General features: G+C 35.2%; 2 long non-coding RNA genes and 1 pseudogene across 5 annotated transcripts in view; 1 reads left to right on the forward strand and 2 right to left on the reverse strand.

Annotated features, from left to right (window-relative positions):
• The window catches only part of LOC125755888 (uncharacterized), a 53883-nt gene that overhangs the window by 8685 nt on the left and 25758 nt on the right, over positions 1–19440 (forward strand). For 2 of the 4 annotated variants that reach the window (XR_007413338.1, XR_007413339.1), the window contains one exon: positions 5419–5473. The exons of the other annotated variants lie outside the window; for them this stretch is intronic. This is a non-coding gene — a long non-coding RNA (uncharacterized LOC125755888). The remainder of the gene's footprint in view (positions 1–5418; positions 5474–19440) is intronic. 4 annotated transcript variants of the gene reach the window in all.
• The window catches only part of LOC112644505 (uncharacterized), a 210650-nt gene that overhangs the window by 1914 nt on the left and 189296 nt on the right, over positions 1–19440 (reverse strand). The gene's annotated exons all lie outside the window — the stretch shown is intronic.
• LOC112645751 (U2 spliceosomal RNA) lies at positions 2798–2885 on the reverse strand (annotated as a pseudogene).

Consider the following 19440-nt stretch of genomic DNA (forward strand, 5'->3'; position numbering starts at 1 on the left):
TTGGGTGGGCTTGTGCTTACCAGGACTGACTTCAGCCTTGCCTGTCCACCCAATCACAGTGCTTGTACCTTGAGTTGAGGAGGGAATCCCTGAGCCCAGAATCTCTGGAGTGAAGGTTATCCAAGGCCATGAGGGAAGGAATGAGAAAAATAATCTCTGCAGCTCAGATCTCTCCGACAATAAAACCCAGACATCCCCTGGTCCTCAAACTTGGGAGCAGAAATGATGTCTGAGGCTCAGCCCCTGGCACCTCCTCACTAACGCAATAGATATAAATATGATCAATAAATTGAGCCAAATCCCCCCCCCCAAAAAAAAAGTGGGCATAGTAAGAGCAAAGGAAGGGCTGAATATATTCTTAGGGACTATTCCTAGTTCACTGACACATTTCCTCCTCATCTTTCAGAGATCAGTTCAATCACTGCTTCTCTGGGAAGGCCTTTCCTGAGCTCACAGTTTAGATCAAATCCCCGTATTTTATCCTATCACAGAAGCATGCACCTCCTTGAACTCTCCTATCATACTTTTAATTTTATATTTGTTCTATAATTCTTTAATTCATATTTGATACTTCTCTTCCCCCTGACCTTCCTACACACACTAGATTATAAACTTTATGAAGGCAGGGCTTTATGTGTTTTTGCTTATCTTTGTATTTCTAAGTGCTTGGCAATAAGTAAGGACTCAAATACTTATTGAATGTATATGAATGCAGACATCAAAATGTACATAACAAGCATATGGATCTTTTGTTAATTTATTGCTTTAATGCTTAGAGAATCATGTCAGATATTCATTTAAGTGCTCTCCTATTATTGTATGTGCATGCACATGTATTCATTTATGCATACACACATTTAACCCAGTTGGATGTATTGTGGTGTTTGCAAGCTAAAGATGTAAGCTATATTTTCTCTGTTCTTCTTTGAAACATCAATTTAGAAAAATCTATTTCTTGCCCTTGAGATTTTTCCTTGAATTAAAATAATTTATGAAAATTACCTTTTAACTGATAGTGACCTCCAGTTGTGAATTGGCTTGAGCTGTTAATAGCTCATACTTTTCCCCCGGGTTGGTCTCTCCTAGACCATCTTTCTTGGCTTAGCCAAGCAAAATCTCAGCTCCATTTTATCTTTTATATATCATATACTCTTTTATTTGCACCCAGTTTTTGTTCTCATGGACTTGGTACTTCAGAGCGCACCTGTGCCAGCAACTATTTAGGTCCAGGTCCTCTTTGGTCCATGACCATAGGCAAAGACCAGCCCCACTCACCTTCATGTCAGATACTTAGTCCTAGAACCTCAGACTTAGTACAGCACAGAAGGAAAGGTGGAATCACATATAGGAAACCTACTGATATTCTATGCAGCAAATTTATAGATTGTTCACATTATAACATGGCTATTTAAGTGAATTTAAGTAACTTGCGTTGTGTAGAAAATCTTTCATTATATTGAGCTGTTTGCACCCATAAAGATCTCTATAGTAATTGCTCATATTTCATTGTTTGTCCCTCTCTTCATTTCTAATTTTCTGTTTTCACCTTACTTTTTAAGTAAAATTATCTTTACATTTACATTTTTTCCTTAAAGATTCACATCCTGAGTTTGCTTATTAATTCTACTATCTCCTAATTTTCAAATGCTGGATTTCTGTATATATATATATATATATATATATATATATCTTTCTTTCTTTCCTAGGATTTATTTTTTATTTCCCCCCTGACTTTTTGAATTGAATACATTTGCATTCTTTCAGTCTCTTTTCAATATTAAAAACATTGTATAATTAAAATAGAATTCTTGTTTAAGTGCTGCTCTGGCCACATCATCTAAGTTTTGATATACAAAGCTCCTATTGTTTTTATTTTCAAAATAACCTGTGTATCAAGTGTTTGATACTTTTATCTTTTTTTCATCAGAGAATATTTTAAAATGTGAAAAATGGGGCCCTGGGAGGGCTCAGTCAATTAAGCATCCAACTCTTGACTCCTGCTTAGGTTGTGATCTCAGGATTGTGAGATTGAGCCTTGCATCGGATGTGGCATCTGGTTAAAATTCTCTCTCTCCCTCTCCCTTTACCACTCCCCCTAAACAAACAAACAAAACCTGAAAATGTTTTTTTTGTGCTTTTGGTGGTTTGTCATTCATTTTTGTGTATGTGGTATAAGTTTATTATAGCCAACTACTTTGGTCTGTTCACTCCCAAATCTTGGGACTATATAGTTTTCTTTAAGTCCTTATATATGATTAACTATTGTGTGGACCTTAATATGGATATGGTACTCTAATTTAACTGCATTAAGTATTTTATTATAATTATCTTCATCTTTAGTTTTGCCTATTTGAGATCAAACCTGTGAAAGGAGTGTTAAAGTCTTCCACTATTTGTATTTCTAAGGTTTAGCTTCCTATAACTTGATACTACTCTCTCTTCATGTTTGCCATGACTGTCATAAACAATTATGGATTGCAAATTTTTCAACATATGAAAAAAATTGATTGATAAATACTTTTTCCTCTTTTAAAACAATCTTTAAAAAAATTTAGAATAGTTTTAGATTTATTTAAAAAATTGTAGAAATAATATCTCTCCTGCAGTTTTTCCTATTTTTAACATCTTATGTTACCAGAATACATCGGCCACACTAAGAAACCAACACTGGTACATTTCTACTAAGTAAACCTTAGGATTTATTCAGATTTCACAAGTTTTTTCACTAATGTCCTTTTTCTCTTCCAGGATCTCATCCAACATAAGACATGATACTTAGTTGTGTTCCCTAGTCTGTGACAGTTTCTCATTCTTTCCTTGTTTTTTACAATCTCGACAGCTCTAAGATACTACACTTGATCTTAGCCAAAAGGCCAAGAAGCGATTGACAGCTCTAAGAAACAGTTTAATAAAGTATTTTGTAGACTTCCACTCAAGTTGAGTATGTCTGATGTTTTTCTTATGGTTAGACTGGACTTATGAGTTTCAGGGAAGAGTACACAGAGGTGAACTGCCCTTCTTTATTACACTTTGTCAGGGTTATGTGCTATTGACATGAGTTCTCATTGGCAGTGTTAACCTTTATCACCTGGCTGAAGTAGTTTTTGTCAGTTTTTTTCTGCTGCAAAATTACTGCCCCATCTTTCCATATCCTATTACTTGGAAGTAAATCATTAAGTGCAGCTTACATTTACCATGGGGTAGAGGAGGAGATTAAGTTCCACCTCCCTGAAGTGAGATGCCTTTAATATTTAATTATACTTTGAGATTTCCTTTAGTTTAGTATTCAACTTCTGTTGTCTGTCTTTTCATTTTTGTTGATACGGTATCATTTTCTTTTATGGTTGGATTTTGTTTTACAAGCCAATGTGGGATTCTTTGTCTTATCATAGAGATTGCTAAGGACTCTTAGCCTTAGTGATTGATCCTAAAGGATGCTGCTTGTTTCTACCATGTTGGTCAGATATGTAGCCTCCCACACAGACCTCCAACCCGGAGAGGGGCAGGGAGTTGCCCTCTGTAATGCTGGAGCACTTGGCTGTCTTCTCATTGGCAGGTGAATTCTCTGGATGAGGTCAGCCTTCTTCATATATTGTTGAATTAAGAGGAAGCACTTCAAAACCTTTTTGACAGTTTGAGTCATTTCTATCTAGGAATGTGTACTAAAAAGAAATTTCTTATGTTGTCACACCATAATCCTTCTGATTCAAATTTTAATAGTGACCATTTTTGTGTTTGGTGTTATCCTGAATGCTTTACATGTAACATCTTATTTTCTCTTCTTGACATTCCAAAGGTTAAACCTTGTTCTTCCCATTTCACAGATGATAAACCGAAGCTCAGTAAAAAGCTGCCACTTCTGGAAAATGGCAGGAGTTTGAAAATGATCTCATCTTAATTTTAAACCTGTTTTCTTCCACTGCACCAAATCCCCCAGTGGACAGAAAAATCCCTGACAGCACATTCCTGCTGCCTCCTACCCCTTCCTGGCGTTTTCCAAAATTTTGCTGTTTATTTACTTCAGCCTGAAAATCGAAGAGGCAACTTTTTATTAGTAAGCTGCTCCTGTTAAGTAGGGCAAAAATCAGTGAGTGATGGTCTAACCCAGGGACACACCAAACAAAACAAAACAAAACAAAAAACAAAAAACAAAAAACAAAAAACTCAAACCCAACAGCGTAGAAGTCACAATTACTAGAAGAGGAAAATAGCCCACCTTAGATTAACTCAATTCAGTAAACACTGGATTACCCCCTGCTGCTATAGAGATGCCTGGGGAGATACAAAGGGAAATAAGATGCAGCATTTACACACAAGGAACTACCAGATTGTGATAAATAGACATAATTTGATTTTCACTAGAATGAGAATATCCAAAACATGAAACTGTATCATGAAAATAAGGGCCATGTCTTCATTGGCATTTAGACGCCATGCTTTGCCTCTGACTTAGTGAGTCAGTTGGAAGGAATGGCCTGGAGTGGCATATTGTTTGTTAGCCAAGAAACTGCTAGTTTCGTAAGACCTAACAAGTTTCAGAGGCCATTCAATTTCTCCCTAATATACAAGGAAGATTTTTTCAATTTAAAAATTAGTCTCTTTACAGAAATGTTTGTGAAGTAGATACTGCATAGAACTTTTACAAAATCACTAAACATTAGGCTGACATGTTAAGATTTCTAATATTACTGTCCTCGTATTGCCACATAAGAATGATTACAAATTTTCCCTCCACATGAGAAAGAGTATTATTTTTTTAAAATAAGTCTTTGATTTAAAAACATAATACATTTGGAGGAAAGAGAACATGATCTTGTTAGTTTAGTGTTTGCAGAGTACATGTTTACTTGGAAAAATTCAAACTCGGTATACTGTTTTCTATTATCTGATATGAAGTACCTAAATATGTTTAAATCTTAGCTTATAAAATATATTTGAAGCTAAAATGTTACACCTTTTTAAGTCAAAATTTTGTGTATAATCTATCTGATACAGAATATTGAACTTTACATTTTAGTAGATTATCTTCAAATCTGGTATCTGTTGAAATGGTTTTTGTTGAAAAATTAGACATTGTCACACATTATCTAATGTGGTAACAATAGAAGTGATGCCAAGTTTCCTACGTGCAGTCTCTGTCCCTCTGAAAAACCTGTAAGGAGGATCCTAGCAGATGCTGGCAGCACTAAAAATCTTGGCATACTCAAATTTAAAAGTTCGTGAGTTCCATTGATGAAGGTAGTTAGGAAAGTACTATATTTAGACTTAGAGACATGATGTTAAACCTTGCCTTACGTTTTATTACATCTCAAATTGCAACAAATCAAAAAAGATAAAACTTTATGAGACTACAGTTATTTCTTGTAAGACACTTGCTTGTAAAAATTGTTCTCTGCTTTCATTTATTTTTATTTTTAGTTTAAAAGCTAAAGCCAAGCCAGGAAAAGGAAAAGATGAGAAACCCCAAATCAAGGTAAGCAGAGTTTTAGCAAAGCACATGGCTGTGGAATAAACCAAAATGAACATTATCATGCATGTCAGATTAGGTGTCCCAAATCCCCTCCCCTGTCAACAAAACTTGCTTTGCCTTTCTTAGAGGTACTTCCTATATAAAATAGATAACATTTGAGAAACTATTTCTACATAATTTGTCTTTCAATAATGTGTTTCATATGGAATGCATTTCTTTTTCTAATTTCCAGCTGATGGAAATATGAAAGATATCCAGGCCCTGCCTGGCAGCTGAACATTTTCCTATAACTAATATTATAAAAAACTAAAAAGGGGCTTGAACTTGACAAGCACCCAAATGCTTCGTTGTATATCTGAGTTATCCAAACCCCTTAACTTTTCACCTCCCATAATTTCTTCTCACTTTCAGCTGAGTGGAAGGTAATTCAAGAACTTTAAAAAAGGACAGCCACTCAGCAGTTTTTGTGTGGTTAAATGGTCAACAAATTAGTTGTGTGTCAAAAAAAAAAAGAAAAGAAAAAGAAAAAGGTTTTAATGATGCCAACATAAATTTCATAGAAGTTTAATAAATTATAAAATATAATAATAATAATGGCATAACAATTAAAAAATACAGTCTAAGATATTGTAAAACAAGAAGAGTGGTTGACATTGGATTGATTTGGTTGGTTTCTACCTTATGTTTCCTGCCTCTTCCTTCTCCAAACTTCCTTCCACTCTATCCTCTAGAGACCACACACAGACCAACAGAGATTATCATGGTAGATCAACAAGTATTTTAGGAAGCTCAGTTCACCAGGGGGTAGTACTTAAAATGAAATCATGTCATCAATAAGACAGGATGCTTTGTGTGCCAGAGATAAATTGTGTTTACTAACTAGTTTGTGAGTTTCAACATTCTTTTCTGTTCTAGTTTTCCTAAGTATCTTCCTGTTCATCAGATGAAGGCCTCAATACCAAGCCTGATTCAAACCATTCCCCTTTTCCAGAATTGTACACTGATTTCTGGGCCCACTCATCAACTGGTACATTGTTGTGTTTGGACAGATCTCCCAGAAATGAGGATGTCGCATCTCACCCAAGAGATAAGGATTCAAAAGCTTTCATTGATGTGCTTCATCCCTTCCTTCCTTCATTTATTTATTCATTCATCATGTATTAATACAGTTATATATTTATTCAGTGTGTCCTAGAGTAATTTTTAAGGTAAAAATACCAGAAGTTAGTAACTGATTAGATATAGGAAGAGATAAAAGAAGCCTTTACCAATTCCAGTTTTGAGAAGAACTTTGCCAATCAAATTTCTACTATGAGGGATCCAGATGGGGCACCTGGGTGGCTCAGTGGTTGAGTGCCTGCCTTTGGCTCAGGTCTTCATCTCAGGGTCCATGGATCGAGTTCTGTATCAAGCTCCCTTCGGGGACCCTGCTTCTCCTTCCACCTATGTCTCTACCTCTCTCTCTGTCTCATGAATAAATAAATTTAAAAATCTTTAAAAAAAAGCAACAACAAGGGGTCCAGACTATCAGCTTTGTACCCCTCTTCCCTTGACTACACTGAGCAAAATGCACCTTAGAAAAGGGATTCCTTCTCCTGGGCCTCCTATCCTCTATGTTCCCCCACTCACAGCCTTGTCTCTCATGCTACCTGGGGAAGGCTGCTCCCACTATGGCAAATTTGACCTTAAAGTTCAATTGGAAGCTGACGCTACTTAAGATTGATAACCTTCTCTTTACTATTTAATGTAAATGACTATTTAAACTGCATATTCTAAAAGTTACCCTTACAGGAAATAATTGGATAAGCAGTCTGTAGGTATTTATGAAGTATAGAAGATTATTTAATAAGCGAATAGTATTTGGCATGTTTTTCTTATCCTCAGAAAGCCTTTCTGTGACAACTACATGATTTTATATTGTACCTTATAACAGAAAGGAAAGACTTAATTATAGGATAATGACATCAGATGTGATAAAAAATATATACTTAAAAAAAAAGTGATCTACTTTTAAAACTTAGGAAACCAAGCAGATAAACAAAGACAGGTGTTTTCGATGCACACCTTGCGTTTCTATAAAATATATCAAGGTAGATATTTTGTATGTAAAACGGTTTCCACAGAAGGCCCACGATTGATTGCCAGACAAGTGATAAAGACTAACTTTGACTTGATCTTGTTTTCTCTTTTTTCATACATGAGCAAACTCCATGTTTGAACTCATTAGTTCAAAGCCCACCTTTGTCAGCCAACAACTGGTGATTAGAGCAGACTTAATCCTAATGTACCTCCCAGAGGTATGCTGACAAAGAGAAAACAGTGGTGATTCTCTCCTTCCTTCACATGAAAATCTATTCTAAAGAGATTATTATAAAAGTTTTCCTTTATCCTCCAAATCTTTGAAGAGCTTAGGAATGGTAAATATCATCTTTTTGATTATGAAGTTGCGAACAAGTACTAAGCAGAAAGTGGCTATTTTCCTGGCCTGGTTACATTCAGACAGGACATAATCTTCTCACACTGGTCTGATAAAGACTTTAGTCCTTCCTAAGATGTGGGGAAATGAAGTGAAAAACTATTTTAATAGTCTCTGTTCTGATTTTCTCTAGTTCTTTTTTATTTCTTTCTGAAAATACTGGAAGCTAATAAGAAAACAAGAAGAATGGACCTTAGTTTCAGAAAAAGTAAATTTGTGACTTTATACATGCTACTTATTAGGCACCTACAGTATGCTTTAATGCTACTCACTATTGGTCAATGCCATCTCTTAACATTGAAATTATTCAAAATTTCTAAGTGTTCTCTATGTCAACAGAGTAAACAAACACAAACATCTGTTTAGAGCAAACATACAGTTTCCTATAAATATATAACTCTATGGAGACAAAGTCATTGGAAGGAAAAATGATAGTGTCTCAATATCCTGAAGCATGACCGTATGATTTCCTTGGCTCTAGGACAACTGATTTCTTTCAGAACCTGATGCTTTCTCAGGCTCATGGTTACATGCACATGATTGTCTTAGCATGTGAGGCATTTGGCACATCGTGAAATCATAATCTAAGAGGAATTCATAACTTACAAGATGTGAACAAGCTGAGATCATGTAAATGGATTGGATTTTTAAAATATAAGACAATTTTTACCAATGTACACAAAAGTAAATTTGCATTTTATAAAAAATTTACTTGTTTTTCATGTCATGACAAGAAGCCTGTTAATTCCTTTTTTTTTTTTTTCAGACTGTCTTACATATACTTTTTTTTTTTCTGGATAAAGCAATCTCAGATTTCTTTTAGCAACAATGTGCCTTTTATTCTTTGCTGACGATATGGGCATATTTCGTTACCTAAGAACATTATTTCCAAGTTTTTAAGTGGACATTACTTTAATATTTCAAAATCTTGTTTTCTTGAAGAAATAAAATGCAGGAACATGTTTGCAGAGAAAACAGGACAGCTAGCCTAGAGATCTTCTTTTCTTTCAACTACAATATATTTTTCTTGTAAGTCATCTGAAAATAAATAGCAAGCATTTGTCCTCTCCCAGGATGACTTTGGAACATTAGTAAATAAGAAAATATCTTTAAAATGAAATAAGTTTAAAAGTATGAATTTTAAATAAAATATAGTTACTATTGAAACATCAGGGAAAAAAGATAAGAGACAAGTAAAAAAGTAAAACACCAAAGTATCTACTGTTGCAATATCACAGAAAAGGGAAAAGGATTAGAATATCACAGAAAAGGGAAAAGGATTAGAAAAAAAAAAAAGTAGAAAAACTTGTAACCCCCTGACCCAGAGAAACCTATGGAACATGTTGATGGGCACCCTTCAGAATCTTTTCTATGTATGTATAGTCAGTGTCTTGTGTTAGCAGTTTTGGGAAGCAAAATAATGTCACATTTCTTTATTCGTGCAAGTCTAAAAATCTTGACTTTGTTCCAATCTTCCCTAAGGGTCTTGTGGCCAAAGATTCTCAAAAATCTCTGGCTAATTCTGACTACAGGAGAATCCATCCTTCTGCTAGCCTCTGCTCTCTTTTGGGAGAAGAAAATCTTAGCTATGAGTCTTGAAGCAATCTCTCTCCTTGTAGTTCTCAAGACAGTGACCATCCCAAATTCAATGGTCTGTGGCTTCCAACACCTTCTTTGTCGTCAGGTCCCCCTGCATTCTGCTAATGGAACCAGAATTTAAATATACTTCACTTAGATCAGAAGTCAGCAAACTACTTTTGTAAGGATCCAGATAATAAATATTTTTAGATTTATGGGCTAAGAGAAAATATTAGGGATATTATCTTATAAAATAAGATAAAGTCTACAGTTCTGTATTGATAAATGCAAATATAATAATAATAATGATTTCATACTAGAGTAGACAATTATTTTGAGAACTACAAAGTAATGTTTTGTGACACAGGACTGCAAATGAAAAGAATGGAATTCTGTTTTTTGGGGGAGGAGTGTAGCATTTTGGTTAAATGGAGTTCAAAGTTAGTGTTCCCTATCATCAAAATCAACGGCAAATATTCATCTGTTAATGGTATCTGTAATGAGCTTTTACGTATTTCATCTTTCAGAATGTCTTTTCACAGAGATAGTACTGCCAAATACTGTTATCAATCCACTAGCATATGATTTTAATCATATTTAAAACTTGAAATACATTAACAAAATTCTATTAGATTCTTCTTTTGATGTTTGCCTTTTAGCATGTCATTACATTTCAGATTAATCACTTCCAACTGAAGGGTAGGTGAAAGATTTTCAATTGCAGAGTTAAATGTATTTTGAAATAATAAAGTTTCCTCTCCACTTGCATTGAGGTCTAAAAAGTGCTGCTGGAGCTGTAGTTTGAGCTCAAAAAATACACGTGCTGCAAATTTGTATGGAGAGAGAAATCTTGACTCTTGTTTTAACTTTTGCCAGCACATGATGTGTATAAGCAGCTTAAAATTATTTGTGATTCAAGAAAACATTAGTTGTCAAAATGACTTCACTGCAGTATGTTTCACATATAAACTCTGTATTGCCTTGAAATTTTAGATTTAATTGATTAAGAGATATTATCAAGGCCACAGCAAAAGCTAACTTCCAATGCTATTTAGTATTGAAAACACAGATCTAGGGCAGTTCTTGTTTGAGAAATTTCACAAGCTTGGTGAATTTGTCCGAAGAAGCCACTTCCTGCTCCACACATATTTATTTCCACCATTAAGTGTAACATATCTTAGCAGATTCCACTGCAGATTGTACTGAATGAGTGACTTTTCAGTTTGGAAAGAAAATATTCTTTCCTATAATATCCCACACAGGAGGTTCACAGACCCCAATTCTTTAGTCGTGTCAGACTCAGTATTGATTCCTCAAATGAATAACAACTGAGTATTGGTGATACCTGTTAATTCATCAGGAACCAAGGGAAACCACTGAAAATCATTTCCTTTATTTTTCAACTGAGTATTGAAGTTGCTTCCAGTATCTTCAACTCTTTGAAGGAATATTCTCACCAAAAGGCTGAAACAGATTCATTTTCTCTAGGTGCATTTCTTCAACTGCCACAATCAAATACAATCTAATTATTTTTTTTTAAATACAATCTAATTAATACACCATTTGCAAGTACCTACCCTGACTTGGCTAACAAGTGAGCAATCTGGATACTCACTTTGGTTGCAGTCTTTTTTCATTTCTTATTTTCTGTGAAAAAAATTAGGCTCAGATAAAATATTCCACATTAAATTTTCTAATTTTTCTGATCATTGTTTTTCATTGAAATGTTGTCTAGTATGCTTAGTCAGATAATATTGATGTATACTGTACTCTTTCAGCATAGTAGTGTCACTACATGATAAACACCATCACTCACTATCTAATGCAATAATAAATAACCCATACTCTACTGTACCTTAAAAACATAACTTTCAAAGTCCAATTTTCTCTTTTTCTCTTATGTTGACATGAGAGGTACACGCAGGTAATTTTATAAAAAATCATCCTGTGGTACAGCAATATGCATGACATTTGAAATGCTGTTGAGTTATAATTACAACACTGTGATTTTCAGTGCACTGAGAAGGAATGTGGAGTGATGAGGGTGTCATATAAGGTCTCTCTTGTAACTATTTAGCTTTGCCAATATAGAATGAAAGCAACAACATATGATACATAAACAAACGAATGTGGCTGTTTTCCAATTTTATTTTATTTATGAATACTGACATTTGAATTTCATGTGTCATGAAATACTATTCTTTTGAGTTAATCTCAACCATTTAAAAACATAAAAATATTCTTTCTTAGCTCATGGGCTGTACAAAACCAGGCAGAGGGGTGCCTGGGTGGCTCAGTCAGTTAGGCGTCTCCCTTAGGTTCAGGTCCTAGTCCCGGGGTCCTGGACTCCAGTGTTGGGCTCCCTGCTCAGCAGAAAGTCTGCTTCTCCTTCTCCCTCTGCTGCTTCCCCTACTTGAGTTTTGTCTTTCTCTTTCTGTGTCAAATAAATAAATAAATCTTAAAAGAAAGAAAGCTGACAGAGGGTCAGATTTGATCACGGGTCAGAACTTGCCAATTCTTATTCAGAGTAGAAGCTTCATATTGCTGCCATTTCTCCTTCTATTCATGAAACAAAAAAAGAAGGAAGAGTCTTCTCTAATCACACTTGGACATCCTCATGACTCTGGTTTTATAATGAGAATATGAAGGAAGAGTGGGTTCCTATAATCTCAAGGTCAGATTTAGGATTAAAGAAGGAAGAATAAGAGGAGGAGAAGGAGGAGGAGGGATTTTATGGTACAACTCATTAAAGTCTGCTTCTTGTGGTCAAAGTTAGCTCATTTCTTATTTCTTGAATCACACTTGGACATCCTCATGACTCTGGTTTTATAATGAGAATATGAAGGAAGAGTGGGTTCCTATAATCTCAAGGTCAGATTTAGGATTAATAGCTTCCTAAGATTATTGGTAGTGAGAATAGGCACTGACTTGTCCTCCCTACCATAATAAAAACGACAAAATAGGGTAGTGCAATGTTGGTAAATTTTCAAATGTCTGGACTGCCCAATCTTATTCATATTGACATTGTTGGTGTAAATTTAGTGCATTTATTATATATAAACTGGAGCCTAGCCCTACTATGTTTCCTCCCTTTTCAAGAACATACTTTTAGAAGGGGAAATCAAAGAATTTAATTGGAGCTGCTACTTCTTAGGAGGGAAACTAAGGCTACTGCACTCGTCTTTAAAATGATGTTTTCGGAATGATATAACACTCAGTTGGGGCATGTTAAGGTCAAATGGTTCTTAAAATACTTATAGTGGAGCCTAATGTTCTAAAAAGAATGGGCAAAGTAAAGATTAAAAATAGACTTTCATTTTTCACTATATCTGCATGCATGTACTTTGGGCTTTCAGATTCGGTTTTATAATCTTAGTGCTCACCTGGATGAGCATTACCTACTAAACGATCAAGTGTGAAAAGAAACCATGTTTTCTTCTGGACTAGGTACTAAAACTGAATTGAAACAATCATATTTACTTTTAATCATGAATTGAGAATGCATCTCAACTTCTTGAACAAAAGATATTCTCATAAAGATATGACCAGAGTTAGAGAGGCCATTTAAGTGGTTAGACATAAAAAAGACCAAAAAGAGAAATTTCTGCCTGTTGAAGAAAGTAGTAAGATTTCCCAAACAAGGGGTAAAGGATTGAAGTAAGAAGATGAAGAAGAACTTCCTCTGATAGAAAAGAGAATTCAGAAGGAAGGCATTTAGTGAGCATCTGAGTGTGGGAGTATAAAGAGTAACCGCATTAACTATGTTGGAAGCAGTTCAGTTTTCTTTCCTTCTCGTTTTATTACCATCCAGAAATTTCCCTAACTCATGAATTTTGCATATAAGCATATTTAATGTAGCAGAGATTGGTGATACAAAGTGTTCAGGGGGAGGATAGATTGAGAAATGGGCAGAAGAAATAAGGTGTCCTTTTAGGAGATATGGATCTTGAAGAGTGTAATCCTTGATTGCCTAGGCTATTTTGCAACTCCATAGGGATAGCAAACTGAAAACTTGCAGGAGACTACAGGTAATGCAGAGGAGTCTTTTCCATAGCGATGCAAATGAAATGATCCCTTAGAGATATAATCAATTTAAAAATTAACATTACTCTGTAACAGTTGTTCTCAAAGTCTGATTCAGAATCCCTTTAGTGTCCCGGAGACCCCTTCTGGAGGACTAAAAGGTCAAAACTATTTTCATAATAATACCAAGATATATCTGCCTTTTCACTTTTATTCTTTCGCAAGTTTACAGTGGAGTTTTCCAGAAGCTACATGACATATGATATCACCACAGATGAATGCAGAGGCCGATATGAGAATCCAGATGTTTTCTATTAAGCCAGACATTAAAGAGATTTGCAAAAATGTAAAACAATGCTACTCTTCTCACTAAATTTGTGTCTGTTTTGGAAAGTATGGCTAATTTTCATAAATATATTACTTAAGATTCAAAGTACTATTTCTCACCTAAAATCACATACCCATTATATTTCTTGTAGTATTTTAGGATTTTGATTTTTTGTATTTATTTATTTGATTTTTTGTATTTAAATTTTGGTACATTTGTAATTTATTTTGCTACATGGCATGAGGTAAGTATCCTTTTTTTTTCCTCAAGTGATTGGCTAGCTCACTTACCAAATAAACTTACCTTTCTTAGTCATTTGTAATGGCACCCATACCATATAGGAGATTCTCATACATACTCAGTTACTTGTGGGTCTTCTAGTATTTTACACTAATTCCCTCTATTATAGTGTCAGTTATGCAGCTTTTAAATTATTAAAATTATATATTTAATGTAGAGTACAGCAAAGGCACCCTCACTATTCTTTTCCCACACTTCTTTTCCAAAATAAAATTCTTCTTAAAGAAGTAAATATATTCAAAAATAGCAAGTGAATATGTAAATTATGTGTAAACTGTTAGCAAAGCACTGAATAGTCTTTTTCCCCCCTTTCCACAAGGATTTTATTTTTTCCAGTTTTACTGAGATATCACTGACATATAAGAGGGTATAAGCTGTAGGTATATCACATCATAATAAAAGCAAAGTAGTATTTGTTATATTGCAACGGAAGCTATGAGGATAGAAAATGTGTAATTAAATTTACTATATTGACTTGGGACACCGCAGTATTCTTCTCGGTTCTTAACTTTAGTGAAGCTTGCAGATGTGTAGATAAATATTACTATTACTCTTATTCATACCATTGTCTTCTGTCATACATGACATAGGCTGTTTCCATTATCTGGTTCTACATAGGAAAGAAATATTAAGGCTTAAAGTCTGTAATGGCTATGGCTCATAATTCATTAAAACCTTTCATACAAAGGAAAAAATATATGTATGCATCATGAAATGATTACCACATTAAGTTAAATATGCATCATCTTCATAGTTACAGTTTTTTTTTTTTATTGTGATGAGAACTTTTAAGATGCACTCTCTTAGCAACTTTCCAATATATGATATGGTATGAGTAGTCTTTAGACAGAGTTCAAACTCAGTCTATAAAACCCCAAACATGGGCACCTGGGCGGCTCAGTCATTTAAGTGTCTGTCTTCAGCTCAGGTCATGATCCCAGGGTCCTGGGATCGAGTTCCACATCGAGCTCCCTGCTCAACAAGGAGCCTGCTTCTCCCTCTTCTCGCTGTTTGTGCTATCTTTGTCTCTCTAAAATAAATAAATAAAAATATTTAAAATATAAATAACTAAAAAATAAAACCTCAAACTTTATTGAACAACTACAGGGTGTTTACATACCCTGTAACGTGCTTTACATTGACATATATATTAGTTTTGGTTAACTCTTCTTTCGTAAGCAATGTCTCAATTTATGTTTTAATCTCAGATGGAATACCAGATATCCAAAAAGTACTAGTGTATCCACCCAAAATTTATCTATAGTTGCCATTTTTTTCTTTCCAAATCAATAGCCACTTTTTCTTATAGTTAATTATTAGCTTGAAAAGAACAAGAATTCTACTATATTTTCATTTTCAGCAAGATTGCGATTAGGTGCACGAAAACACCCATTGTTGGCCAAGAGGCATAATTTCCTCTGCTTCATTTTGGGTTATGAGGTTGTCATATGGATATTTGCCTTGGAAGTCTCCTCTCCTACTTATTTGTAATAGCAATAAAAAATGGCATGTCAAGAGACAAGGCCAACTGGTAATGTCATAAAAGATTTTATTCTCTAAAATTATTTACTATCTTTTCCTTGGGCAAATATTAAGAAATAATTAACCACTGTGATGGTTAATTTTATATGTCAATTTGACTGACCATGGAGTATCCAGATTAAACATTATTTCTGGGTATACTTGGGAGGGTGTTTTTGGATGAGATTTTCATTTGAATCAACAGACTCAGTAAAATAGATTCCCCTCCCCAGGGTGGGTGGGACTAATTCAATCCACCAAAAGCCTGAATAAAACATCTCTCTCTTTTTTCCTGCCTCACTGCTGAGCTGGGATATCTCATATCTTCTACCTTTTGACTCAGATTTACACCCCTGGCTCCTCTGAGTCGCAGGCCTTTAGATTCAGACTGAATTACATCTCTGGCTTTCTTGGGTCTCCAGCTCTCAGACAGCAGACTATGGGACTTCTCAACCTTCATAATCATGTGAGCCAATTCTTCATAATAAATCTCCTGTTTTGTGTGTGTACACATCCCATTGGATCTGTTTCTCCAGAGAATCTTAATACAACTACCTTTGGTGTAAAAAATTTAGGAAAAGCTGCAACAGTAGCAGCTGTAGCATTTTAGGAATATATTTGAGTGGCTACTCCAGAGTTCCCTGTTCATTCTAGATATCCATCCATTTATATATACTAAAATATTTCCTAAATGTCTTTTATAAGTGGTTTTAATTGTATTCTCTTTTTTTAGTTTAATTTATATAATATGAAGCTATATGCATAATGGCTATATAGTTCTTCATATGAATGTTCCTTTTTTTTTTACTCAGTTTTTCAGGCTTTCTATATAAAACGTCTTGGCATAGCTAACTTATTCCACATTTCACTGCCTTTGAAATTCCAAAAGGGGTTTCCTGTGCTCTGTTGGCTTTTCCCAATTTCTTTCTTTTCTTTTTCTCCCAGATTCTTCTGGGTAGTAGTATCAAATAACTATGAGGACATCTGATACTTCCAGAGAGAGGATTTTCTGTTGAAAAAAAAAAAAAAACTTTCTGGAAACAGGAAATCATTTTTAGTTGACCACATTCAGAGTTCCAAAGCTGAAAGCTTTGGAAAGTTTTATTTTATTGCTTTTTGATGTTAGCATAATGTAGGCTCTCGTACTTAGGATGTCTTTCTTGGATTTATTATTATAGAAAATGATATACATAAATATGCTCTGCAGAATATAGAATTATGTGTATGTCAATAGCTATCATTTATCTATCATCTATCACCTTCTGTAAAATAAACAATGCATTTAAACAATAGAACTATATATTGCAAACAAACAAAACTAGAATGATAATCAGTGATATACAATGTAATATGAAAGGAATTATTTTGGTACTCCATGAAGAAATGTCTTAATATATCATATATTTAGATTTATGTGTTTGCTTCTGAATATGCGAATTAATTTTATAAATTATTAAAAGGTTTAGAAGAAGATGAGAAATATGACAGCACAACTATGTATTAGCTTTGTTTATATGGAGCAACAATTGATAATAGCACTACTTTAACCCAAGTAATCCAAGTTTAAGTTATAGAATCTATATTAAACCCATTGAAATAGGATTAAACACAGGGAGTTGGATAGTAATCCCTCTCCACTTTGTCTCTCTGTGTTCAAACATGTAAATTGCCAAGCAACAGAGAGAAAAACTAGTGAATTTTCTTTCACAATCCTTTATTTTTGGGTGCATTGGGTAGGACTCATGGAGAAGACTGAAACACAAGGTAAGTGTCCCTCAGTTTTGAAAAGTCATTAGTTCATTTTGTACAACTATCTTAGGAAACTAAGAGAAAATCAAAGATACATCAGCATTTTCTTTTCTATATATGCCATGTATCCTGAAGTCCATGAAGAATCACCATCTCCTCTGGTGACCTGGGTTTGGACCTGGATAGAGTGAATGACTTCACACTGGATCTCTGAGGCCTGAGCATCCTGGCAGCATCAGCAGTCATGGCAACCCCTCTAGGGGAACATGGAGTCCAGGGCAGTGTAATCAGCTTCCAGGGTGTGTAAGGTTCCAAAAAGAACATGATGTACAGGTTAACTTCCAGATGCTAGTAGAGGGAATGCTCAACATGGTTAGAGAACTTCATAGAGCGAGTGCTTCTCCTTACCCTACTGTATGCTTCCTGTCATAGATATCCCATCTACTCACTACTGTATCTGAAGTACTTATAACGTTATAGGTTTCCAGTGAATGATTAGAGAATGTAATAAATGTTACAAACTGCCCTATAAGGATGGTCACACTGAGCATTCTGGTTTCAAAGGGTTTCTGAAAACTGAGGATGTTAAAGGGCATCAGATGTACAGAGAGTTCTACTGGGAAATGACAGTCACAGTTGCAACTGCGGGGCGGGGGTGTGTGGGGGGAGAAAACACTGGTAACCATTAAAAATCACTAACAGCAGAGAAAAGTATGAGAAGCAGTGGGAGGAGAGCTGCCTTGACTTGGACTTTTGCTGACTGAAATTGTCACTGAAAGCATCTATCCAAATTCAGCTCCCAGCTCTCTGCTGGGTTACAAATTTCATAAATGAGATTTAGAATGGAAAGGACAAGGGGAAAAGGATAAAAAGTAGGTGACTTGCAGTTTATCATCCAATTTAGTGCAATCTAACTTGTGCTTTTTTTTTTTTTTTTTTTTTTTTTGCAGATTCACTGCTAGCTTACCACATTTGCTACACCTGTTATGTCTTTGAACCTTGGTTTAAAGACTTTATTTATTGATTTGAGAGAGAGAGAGAGCATGAGTGGGCTGGAGGGGTAGAGAGAGAGAGAGGGAGAAGCAGGCAGTGGAGAGGGGCAGAGGGAGCAGGGAGCCCAACGTGCGAGGCTGAATCCCAGGGCCCCGGGATCATGACCCGTGCTGAAGGCAGATGCTTAACCAACTGAGCCATGAGGACCTTGAAACTTAGTTTTAAACACCTATCACTACACTTGTCAGCTGTTTAAAGTTTGGTGGGAAGAAGTGACCCACGTGGACTTGACCTACAGTGGAATCAATGATTCCACTAATGAAGAATTTTTAAGCACTTACTAATGTTCAATAAATTACACTGGACTAATTACAGAAGAGGATGCCTAAATATGGTTCAGAGTGTCCTGTTTCATAATTTTTTCTTCGTAAGAGGGGTCACCTGGCTGGAAACTGTACTGTGTTCACATTTTCCAGCTCATTACCTTATGAGCTACATCTACTTATAAAAGACACATCTATGTAAGGGTTGTTTTAATCATAGTGTAGTAAAATTCATGCCAAGAATAGCTGGTATTCACAGGGTGCTACAGCAGGTGCTATGAGTGGATTTCCTAGTGAAGAGACCAGATGCATCTGAAAGAAGGTTACCAATTACAAGAAAAGCAAGTGTTGCTGGCTAGACTGACAATCCCTGCACAGGGGTGTTGCCAGGTAAAATAGTCTTCATCTTAGACCACCGCTCACCAAAAGGTTTGGACTGACTATTTAAAATTACAGCCTCAGAGTTTCCCTAGACTGTGCTAGAAGCATCTTTCCAAGCTCAGTGTTTTCAGTGCACCAACTTAAGCTCTTTTGTCCTTTATACTTAGCCACTTTTTTTTCCACTGACATACTCAACGTCATTACACTTAAAGAAAATTAGTCTCAGAGACTGTGAGTGGTTGGGCCAATGGAAAGAAGTTCACAGAATTAACTGGAGAAATAAAATTGGTTGCTAAAA

Source organism: Canis lupus, chromosome 1 (genome assembly GCF_003254725.2).
Source record: "Canis lupus dingo isolate Sandy chromosome 1, ASM325472v2, whole genome shotgun sequence".
Taxonomy (NCBI): Eukaryota; Metazoa; Chordata; class Mammalia; order Carnivora; family Canidae; genus Canis; species Canis lupus.